Source organism: Ranitomeya variabilis, chromosome 2, assembly GCF_051348905.1.
Source record: "Ranitomeya variabilis isolate aRanVar5 chromosome 2, aRanVar5.hap1, whole genome shotgun sequence".
In the NCBI taxonomy this organism is placed as follows: domain Eukaryota; kingdom Metazoa; phylum Chordata; class Amphibia; order Anura; family Dendrobatidae; genus Ranitomeya; species Ranitomeya variabilis.
The window spans coordinates 377,922,345-377,933,780 of NC_135233.1; positions in this window are offsets into that span (position 1 = coordinate 377,922,345).

Sequence of the window (11,436 nt, forward strand, 5' to 3'; positions counted from 1 at the left end):
TGGTTGGAGGGATGCATTGTGGGTATTTATTCATTAGCATTTGGAATGATTAATTAGCTGCATTATCTATAATAAAACCAAAATGTATTTCATCGGCTTCTGTAACATTTGTTGGGGAAAAATTGAAAATAACTTTTTTTTTTAAGAACCTGAAATTGTAGCTTCACTACTGCCCTCCCAGGACCTTTCACACACTGATTTACCATGTTTGTCACCTGGTGATTTTAGTGACAGTTTGTGATACAAGAAAATAGGACCATTATATTCTACTGGGAAAAATATCGTTTTCTGTACACCAAACTACATTTCCCACAATGCTCCGGGCATAGCCTGCAGAACAGAGGACAGCTAAAGACCTGCCAGAATGACTGCAGATCGGCAGAATTTTGAATGCAGCTCTGGAGTATAAGACAAGCTGGATCAATAGAAGATTAAACAATAAAATATTTGACTAAACATTCTAAATATCACAAGGACAATGATGGGAATAGTCAAATGTAGTGTGAAGAAATTGGGCACAAACATACCGTGATTGTGCCTGAAAAAAGGACAGGTACCTGACCACTAGGCCACCAGGGATACAATTAACCAATGAAACCAGAAGAGTTCTATTATTATTAACCCGTTAGACGCCAGGGTTATCAATATTAACTTTCTAGGAATCAAGGGCTGTTTTATATATTACACATCATGCCCACTAGACACCAGGACTGTTATTAACTCAGTGGAGACCAAAATAACAAATAGTATTCCACTGAAAAAAGCAAGTTAATGGTTTATTAATGCATTAGATATGAAACAGTAACCCCCTAGACACTATAGGCATTATTTACTAACCCACTATATACCAGGGGTCTTAGATGGCAGCCCCCTACTAGACTTCATGGTTGTTGTTTATAACCTAATAGAAACAAGGAATGGTCTTTTTATTAACCCACTAGGAACCAGGGTTTTAATTGTTAATCACCTAGACATCATAGACGTTGCTTACTAACCCACTAGACAACAAGATTCTTCTTTTTATTAACCCACTAGACACCAGGGGTTAAAATGCTAATCTCCTAGATATAGATATTATTAACTCACTAGACATCAGGGGTTTAAATGTTAATCCACTATTTGTGGACATTACTTACTAACCCACTATACATCAGCGGGTTAAATGGTAATCAGCAAGACATCATAGATGTTACTTATTAACCCACTAGACACCAGGATTATTCTTTCTACTAACCCACTAGACACCATGGGTTTAGATGTTAGTCTCCTAGGTATAGATATTATTCATTAACCCACTAGGCACCAGGGTTTTAAATGTTAATCACCTAGACATCATAAACGTTACTTACTAACCCACTAGACACCAGGATTGTTATTTTTCTTAACCCAGTAGATGCCATGGGTTTAAATGTTTATCCACTAGATCTGGACATTATTAATGCACTGTACACCAGCGGTTTAAATAATAATCCCTTAATCATCATAGATATTACTACTAACCCACTAGACACCCAGACTGTTATTTCTACGAACCCCCCTAGACACCAGAGGTTCAAATGTGAATACGTTAGTCATCAAGTAGAATTTTTATTAACCCCCAAGATAGTAATAAAAAGACCATTCCTATTAACTAGACACCAGGGATCGTCTTTTTATTCCTGACACAAGGGGGTTGAATGGTAGCACTCTACACATCACATACAATATTGATTAACCCACTAGACACCAGGAATATCACTTAATATTCCACATGATGACATGGCGGCTGCTAATAGTTATCCCACTAGACACCAGGGATTTTATTGACGAACGTACGAGAAATCAGTAATGTTAATTCTTAACCCTTCGGACATCAGAGATATTAATATCTCCTGCGTTAACAGGGGAATAGAACTAACCCACGAGACACCAGGGACTGTTTGTACATTAGATGCCCCCCTTTTCGACCAACAATATTTTTTGCATTGAATGGATTTCAGGATCGTACCTGGACAAATTTGCAAAACTGGCTCTAACAAAATGTCCGCTCTAACAAGGCCCCAGCTGTGCCGTGTTCTTTTACTTCTCAGAACTAAAGGGAATTAGGAAAACATTTGCCGGCGCCTCATGTTGTGCGGTGAGATGTTGCCCGCCGCTCCACTCCCACACACGCAGATTGCCGCACAATGAAATCAGTAAAGGATTCTGGCAGAGAGAGGGGAAGGCGCTCGCTCATTCATACCGACACATTAACACACAATCTGCTGCAAAGCCTGCACATACTGAGCGGGCACACGAAGCGGGCACAGGGAGCGGGTACACGGAGCGGGTACAGGGAGTGGGTACACAGCAGGCACACGGAGCGGGCACAGGGAGTTATATTGTATATCGGGAGCAGTATTACAGTAGTTATATTCTTGTACATAGGGGCAGTATTATAGTAGTTATATTCTTGTACATAGGGGGCAGTATTATAGCAGTTATATTCTTGTACATAGGAGCAGTATTATAGTAGTTATATTCTTGTACATAGGGGCAGTATTATAGTAGTTATATTCTTGCACATAGGGGCAGTATTATAGTAGTTATATTCTTGTACATAGGAGCAGTATTGTAGTAGTAATATTCTTGTACATAGGAGCAGTATTATAGTAGTTATATTCTTGTACATAGGAGAAGTATTATAGTATTTATATTCTTGTACATAGGAGCAGTATCATAGTAGTTATATTCTTGTACATAGGAGCAGTATTATAGTAGTTATATTCTTGTACATAGGGGGCAGTATTCTAGTAGCTATATTCTTGTACATAGGAGCAGTATTATAGTAGTTATATTCTTGCACATAGGAGCAGTATTATAGTAGTTATATTCTTGTACATAGGGGGCAGTATTATAGTAGTTATATTCTTGTACATAGGGGCAGTATTATAGTAGTTATATTCTTGTATATAGGAGCAGTATTATAGTAGTTATATTCTTGTACATAAGGGCAGTATTATAGTAGTTATATTCTTGTACATAGGAGCAGTATTATAGTAGTTATATTCTTGTACATAGGGGGCAGTATTATAGTGGTTATATTCTTGTACATAGGGGGGCAGTATTATATTATATTCTTGTACATAGGGGGCAGTATTATAGTAGTTATATTCTTGTATATAGGAGCAGTATTATAGTAGTTATATTCTTGTGCATAGGAGGCAGTATTATAGTAGTTATATTCTTGTACATAGGGGGCAGTATTATAGTAGTTATATTCTTGTACATAGGGGGCAGTATTATAGTAGTTATATTCTTGTACATAGAGGCAGTATTATAGTAGTTATATTCTTGCACATAGGAGGCAGTATTATAGTAGTTTTATTCTTCTACATAGGAGCAGTATTATAGTTGTTATATTCTTGTACATAGGAGCAGTATTATAGTGGTTATATTCTTGTACATAGGGGGCAGTATTATAGTGGTTATATTCTTGTACATAGGGGGGCAGTATTATAGTAGGTATATTCTTGTACATAGGAGCAATATTATAGTAGTTATATTCTTGTACATAGGGGGCAGTATTATAGTAGTTATATTCTTGTACATAGGAGCAGTATTATAGTAGTTATACTCTTATACATAGGAACAGTATTATAGTTGTTATATTCTTGTACATAGGAGCAGTATTATAGTAGTTATATTCTTGTACATAGGGGGCAGTATTATAGTGGTTATATTCTTGTACATAGGGGCAGTATTATTGTAGTTGTAGTTATATTCTTGTACATAGGGGGGCAGTATTATAGTAGTTATATTCTTGTACATAGGAGCAGTATTATAGTAGTTATATTCTTGTACATAGGAGCAGTATTATACTAGTTATATTCTTGTACATAGGGAGCAGTATTATAGTAGTTATATTATTGTACATTTGGGGCAGTATTAAAGTAATGTTATTCTTGTACATAGGGGGCAGTATTGATAATACAAGCCTGATATTTAGGATCTCTGCACATTTTACAGTTTTGCTGTGTTTTTTTGTGTGGAGATTTGTCACAAACCCTGAAGGATTTCATAGAATCATAGATTGTAAGGTTGCGTGTCCACGATCAGGATGGCCGGCGGCATCGCCGGAGCGGCGAAGCCGCTCGGCGCTAAGCCCCGCCCCCTTTCTGGGACGCGATGATGCCGGATGTGTTAACTGTACACATCCGGGATCATCGCTCTCTCCCATAGCGCCCTGTGATATGCCTTGCGGGGACGCTGCGTCCCCGCAAGGTGTACGGACATGCTGCGATCTGAAAAGACGCGCAGCATGTCCGGAGTCGCAGGGAAGACGGATGCGGGTTTCCACGCATAGTGGACACGGGATTTCATAAAATCCCCTCCACTATGCTGGAACATCTGGACGCTGCGTGTTTGACGCTGCAGCTCTGCGCAGCGTCAAACACGCAGCGTTTACTGACCGTGGACACTCACCCTTAGAGTTGGAAGGGACCTCTAGGGTCATCATGTCCGTCTCCTGCTCAATGCAGGTTTCACAAGTGCCAGCAAACTGAATGAGATTCCTGAAGTCTAATGCACACGTCACTTATTTTCTCCTTGTAGGTTTGGTGCAGATTTCACCCATACTAATGTGTGTGGAAAATCTGCAACAGAAACGCATGTAGAAAACACGGCCTATTTTACGCAGCTTTTTTCTTGTTAAGAGATACAGTAACTTCTGCTGCAAATACTTAACGTGTGCACATACCCCTAAGAGACAGCCACAAGGACCACTGACCAACAATCCGCTGGACTGAATCTCTGAAGAGCAACCTTTGGAGACTTTTTTCTGAGGTGTAAGGTCCATGGTGTGAGCAGTGCATCCATAACCTCTATACAGTGAATTGCAAGTGTTATTACTTTAAAGTGCTGGTCCAGGAGGTTGGCACAACCAGCTTTGCTGAAGGTCCTTCAGACGATGAAGGCCACAAAGGTTGAGGGACATGTGTCTTTTCTTCCTTTTCCTTTGATCTTCCCAAGAAGTTTTCTGTTACTCTTCCTAAGAGCCTCCTGGTGTCCAAGCTTGGGCCTGGACTTTCCAACAAGGTGGGAGACACAGGATCCGGAAACAGCCGACACCATCCACAATAACTGGTACGTGACATAACAATCTAAAACCATCTTCATAATTTAGTCATAAGGAATGATGTAGCCTGACCCAGCCATAAATGAAGCCCATGCTGAGGCTTCAGAGTCACAGACCATTAGTACCACCTCATTGTGTGGGTTTCCTTTAGTGTTCACCCTATTCAGTGATAAAACCTGCACCTCTATACAACACATTTCTATGTCGGTACATGAGTTGTCAGCTCGCCCTTTGCCTCATCAGGACAATCACATTCTCTCAAGATGATTTCTTCGGGCTTTAAGATGGACATTGCCGGATAGTGCTTGGAAGAACCACCAATTTTGCAATTTACTACTTATCAAAACAGCTGTTCTTGAGATATGAACACAATTCTTTTGTTTACAGTTTGTTGCCTATGAGACCGACCACTGTTGCTGCCTAGCTTGTAAACGCTGCACTGAAGCTGGCGTGTATTCGGAGGTAACAGCAACCTACAGTGATCTCCGCAAGCTTCCACGATCAATAGAAAAGAGCTTATAAGCACTAAATACTTTCTGCTATTCATCAGCGGTGGTCGGTGTCCAAGACAACGAACTGTAAACAAATGTAAAGTCTTAACTTCAAAGAAAAGCAGGGCTGCACAGCCACTGTGTATGTCAGCTTAATTACCTTGTAGTGAAGATAGGAGAGCCTGTTCCTCTCAACGGCGGTGCTCGCATGAAGATAAGCAAAAGTCCATACTATGTGAAAGAAGAATTGCGGCAGCACTCACCGAAGATGCGTGGTCCAAATCCTTTATTTAAGAAAACTTACAGTGAAGGTAACATGCTGACGGCACGGGGGAGCAGGAGAAACAAGGAGGTGAGCAGGAAAAAGACGACGGCCGTTTCACGCCTGATGTGGCGCTTCAACAGGTCTCCAGACCTGTTGGAAGCGCCACATCAGGCGTGAAACGGCCGTCGTCTTTTTCCTGCTCACCTCCTTGTTTCTCCTCCCCCGTGCCGTCAGCATGTTACCTTCACTGTAAGTTTTCTTAAATAAAGGATTTGGACCACGCATCTTCGGTGAGTGCTGCCGCAATTCTTCTTTCACATAAAATGTAAAGTCTTAGTATCTCAAGAACAACTGAAAAGCTGTAAATTGCAAAGTTGCTTGTATTTAGAAGAACTATGCAACATTATCCATTTACGAAGAACGAAATGACTTGCATCGGACCTTGATTTCCGCAAACGTGTTGAATATCTGACCCCAACGATGAGGGCAGGAGATTTTGTTGGGTTCCACTTATGATTTATTAAATACAAATTAGCATTGCATAAAATGTCTTGACCCCTGTACTGTTTTCATTAGGATCCTGGAAGGAGCTGTTCACTTTTTTATGCAGAGTATATAGGATCCAAATTCCAAAAGAAATGGGGCACGTTAGCCAGGTGCGTTTCTCGTATTCTTGGAACTGGATCCAGAAATTAGCCGAGATTCAGCAGGCATTTTTCAAGAAACTTTGGAGCTGTCACAGACAGTAACCCAGGCTTGGGGGAAGTGATAGTCCCTGCTATCTCCTCCCATCTTTTGGTGGCTCCTCCTTTTAGGTTTTACATTGAATTCAATGCAGTGTCTGAAGAATGGCAGTAAACCTAGAAGTATAAAGTAAGAAAAAAGTAGGAGGAAAGATCTCCATGAGAAGTTTTGTATCAGGAACATGGAATTAGGGATGAGCGGACCTGTGAAAGTTCGAGTTCTGGTACACTACCCAAACTTTAGTCCAAAGTTCGGTTTGGGTACCAGAACTTGACCCAAACTTGAACCTGAACCCCAATCCTATTGAAAAGAATGGGGAGCTGAACCTTGGATCTTGAAAATATTCTCTCTCTCTCCTCCCGGACTTCCTCCAGAACTCCGAACATTAAAATGGACTTCGGGACAAGTCCAAGTTTGGACTTCATCTCCGGACATTAAGGAACCCCAAACTTTTAAGTTCAGGTTCGCTCATCTCCACTTAAGATTCTTCATGAGAAACCCAAAGATCCATAGGATCAAAGATGAACATTTTCAGATATTAATTAAACATTAATGACGCTTCCACAACCTCCACAATTTATCGGGTCACATTTCCAAGGGGTTGTTTAAAAAAATAAAATAAAAATAATTAATGTGAGGACTTCACAGAGCAGCATTACTGACTGGTGTTGACCCTTTTACGTTCCTCCTGCCATGAGACAACCCACACTAACCCCAGCTATTGGCGCCACACACCAAACCGGCAGAACGAGGGAGAATCTGCTTGTCACAACATTACGCCCCACTATATAGGATGAAACGTTTCCATGGCAACTCTATATTGTGTGGTGATGCAGAAAATTACATTTTTAGAAAAAACACTATTGACCCGATCTCCGTATATCACATAAAATACAGACGCATAAATATTCAGATGACATCACGAAAGGAAAATCATCCTACAGGAAGAGTGATAGTGATCCACATTATCAAAAGGTCCACACGTGGGAAGAAACTGGGATGAAATAATCGAGACGCAATGATTATAGTATTATAGTAGTTATATTTAGCGTTTCCTACTCCCATACTACCTCTTTATCTCGCCATCTCTCTGTTGGAGTCCCCCAAGGCTCTGTCCTAGGACCCTTACTCTTCTCAATCTATACACTCGGCCTGGGACAACTCATAAAGTCCTATGGCTTCCAGTACCATCTATATGCTGATGACACTCAGATCTACCTCTCTGGCCCAGATGTCACCTCTCTGCTCTCCAGAATCCCAGAGTGTCTATCAGCCATATCGTCCTTCTTCTCTTGCTTCCTCAGGCTCAATGTGGACAACTCTAAACTAATTATCTTTCCTCCATCTCACAGATCTTCCTTACCTGATCTATCTATCAAAATAAATGAAATCACACTTTCCCCTGTCCCCGAAATCCACTGCCTCGGAGTAACCCTTGACTCTGCCCTGTCCTTCAAACCGCACATCTAAGCTCTCGCCGCCTCTTGTCGCCTCCAGCTCAAAAATATTACCAGAATCCGTACTTTCCTCAACCCTCACTCTACCAAAATGCTTGTGCATGCCCTAATCATCTCCTGCCTCGACTACTGCAACATCCTTTTCTGTGGCCTACCTTCTAACACTCTCGCACCCCTCCAGTCCATCCTTAACTCTGCTGCCCGACTAATTAATCTCTCTCCTCGCTACACTCCCGCTCCCCCTCTTTGCAACTCACTTCACTGGCTCCCAATTTCCCAGCGTATCCAGTTTAAACTACTAACACTGACCTACAAAGGTCAGATCCTCCTCCATTATATCTGTGGTTACTAACAGAGATAGAGGCTCCTCCATTGTATCTGAGGTCACTGACAGAGATAGAGCCTCCTCCATTATATATAAGGTAACTAACAGAGCCTCCTCCATTATATGTAAGGTAACTAACAGAGCCTCCTCCATTATATCTAAGGTAACTGACAGAGATAGAGCCTCCTCCATTATATCTAAGGTAACTAACAGAGCCTCCTCCATTATATCTAAGGCAACTAGCAGAGCCTCCTCCATTATATCTAAGGTAACTCACAGGGATAGAGCCTCCTCCATTATATCTGTGGTTACTAACAGAGATAGAGGCTCCTCCATTGTATCTGAGGTCACTGACAGAGATAGAGCCTCCTCCATTGTATCTGAGGTCACTGACAGAGATAGAGCCTTCTCCATTGTATCTGAGGTCACTGACAGATAGAGCCTCCTCCATTATATCTGAGGTCACTGACAGAGATAGAGCCTCCTCCATTATATATAAGGTAACTAACAGAGCCTCCTCCATTATATATAAGGTAACTAACAGAGCCTCCTCCATTATATGTAAGGTAACTAACAGAGCCTCCTCCATTATATCTAAGGTAACTAACAGAGCCTCCTCCATTATATCTAAGGTAACTGACAGAGCCTCCTCCATTATATCTAAGGTAACTGACAGAGCCTCCTCCATTATATCTAAGGTAACTAACAGAGCCTCCTCCATTATATCTAAGGTAACTAACAGAGCCTCCTCCATTATATCTAAGGTAACTGACAGAGCCTCCTCCATTATATATAAGGTAACTGACAGAGCCTCCTCCATTATATATAAGGTAACTAACAGAGCCTCCTCCATTATATGTAAGGTAACTAACAGAGCCTCCTCCATTATATCTAAGGTAACTGACAGAGATAGAGCCTCCTCCATTATATCTAAGGTAACTAACAGAGCCTCCTCCATTATATCTAAGGTAACTGACAGAGCCTCCTCCATTATATCTAAGGTAACTGACAGAGCCTCCTCCATTATATCTAAGGTAACTGACAGAGCCTCCTCCATTATATCTAAGGTAACTAACAGAGCCTCCTCCATTATATCTAAGGTAACTAACAGAGCCTCCTCCATTATATCTAAAGTAACTAACAGAGCCTCCTCCATTATATCTAAGGTAACTAGCAGAGCCTCCTCCATTATATCTAAGGTAACTCACAGGGATAGAGCCTCCTCCATTATATCTAAGGTCACTGACAGAGATAGAGCCTCCTCCATTATATCTAAGGTCACTGACAGGGATAGAGCCTCCTCCATTATATCTGAGGCCACTGACAGAGATAGAGCCTGGTCCATTATATCTAAGGTAACTAACAGAGCCTCCTCCATTATATCTAAGGTAACTGACAGAGATAGAGCCTCCTCCATTATATCTGAGGCCACTGACAGAGATATAGCCTCCTCCATTATATCTGAGGCCACTGACAGAGATAAAGCCTCCTCCATTATATCTGAGGCCACTGACAGAGATATAGCCTCCTCCATTATATCTGAGGCCACTGACCGAGATAAAGCCTCCTCCATTATATCTGAGGCCACTGACAGAGATATAGCCTCCTCCATTATATCTGAGGTCACTGACAGGGATATAGCCTTCTCCATTATAGCTGAGGTCAGTCAGTAAGAGACACTGACCACTGACTGCAGAAAGTGAAGATAATGAGTTACATAGAAGACGTCTATAATACTGAGAGAACCACATAAGAGAAGAACGTATGTGGGATGGTTAACTAGAGGTCCATTTACACCGCATGATTATTCTTCCTAGGAACACTGATTTCATGATATCCATGTAGTCTGAACAGGGTGCTTATCATCCGATGAATGAGCAAAGCCCTAGTTTGTCGGGTAAAATGATCTTTTGGTTTGCACAAAAAATCATCATTCTCAGCAGCACATCACTTTGTGTAAACAGTCTGTGCACGAAACAATGTAGAATTGATATTTCAGGGTGCATATAAAGTGGAATGGACCTGTGTCAACATAAAGAGGTTGTTCAGCATTGATAACCTATCGGCTTTTCCCGAGAACACTCGGGTGAGTGCTTGGAGATTTAGTTTTCTTCGCCTCAGCTGCATGATTTACGGCTGCTAGCCAGCTTGATTACATGTGGGGATTCCCTAGCAACCAGGCAACCCCCACATGTACTCAGGCTGGCTAGCAGCCGTAAATCATGCAGCTGCGTCAACAAAAACTAAATCTCCGAACACTAACAAATACTCGGAGATCACCCGAGCGTGCTCGGGAAAACCCGAGCAACAAGTATATTCGCTCATCACTAGTCACTAGTGATGAGCGAGTAGCATTGTTGCTCGGGTGATCTCCGAGTATTTGGATGTGCTCGGAGATTTAGTTTTTATCGCCTCAGCTGCATGATTTACGGCTGCTACCCAGCCTGAGTACATGTGGGAATTCCCTAACAAACAGGCATTCCTCACATGTATTCAGCCAGTCTAGCAGCCGTAAATCATACAGCTGAGGCGATGAAAACTAATTCTCCGAGCAGTCACAAATACTCGGAGATCACCCGAGCAACGAGTGCACTCGCTCATCACTACAGGACACCAATGTCCGATCAGTCAGGCCAGGGTCCGACACCAGTTATATTCTTGTACATAGGAGCAGTATTCTAGTAGCTATATTCTTGTACATAGGAGCAGTATTATAGTAGTTATATTCTTGTACATAGGAGCAGTATTATAGTAGTTATGTTGTTGTACATAGTGGGCAGTATTATAGTAGTTACCGTATATTATAGTACATAAAAGCAGTATTATAGTAGTTATATTCTTGTACATAGGGGCAGTATTATAGTAGTTATATTCTTGTACAAAGGGATCAGTATTATAGTAGTTATATTCTTGTGCATAAGGGGCAATATTATAGTAGTTATATTCTTGTACATAGGGGCAGTATTATAGTACTTATATTCTTGTATATAGAGGGCAGTATTATAGTAGTTATATTCTTGTACATAGGGAGCAGTATTATAGTAGTTATAATATTGTAC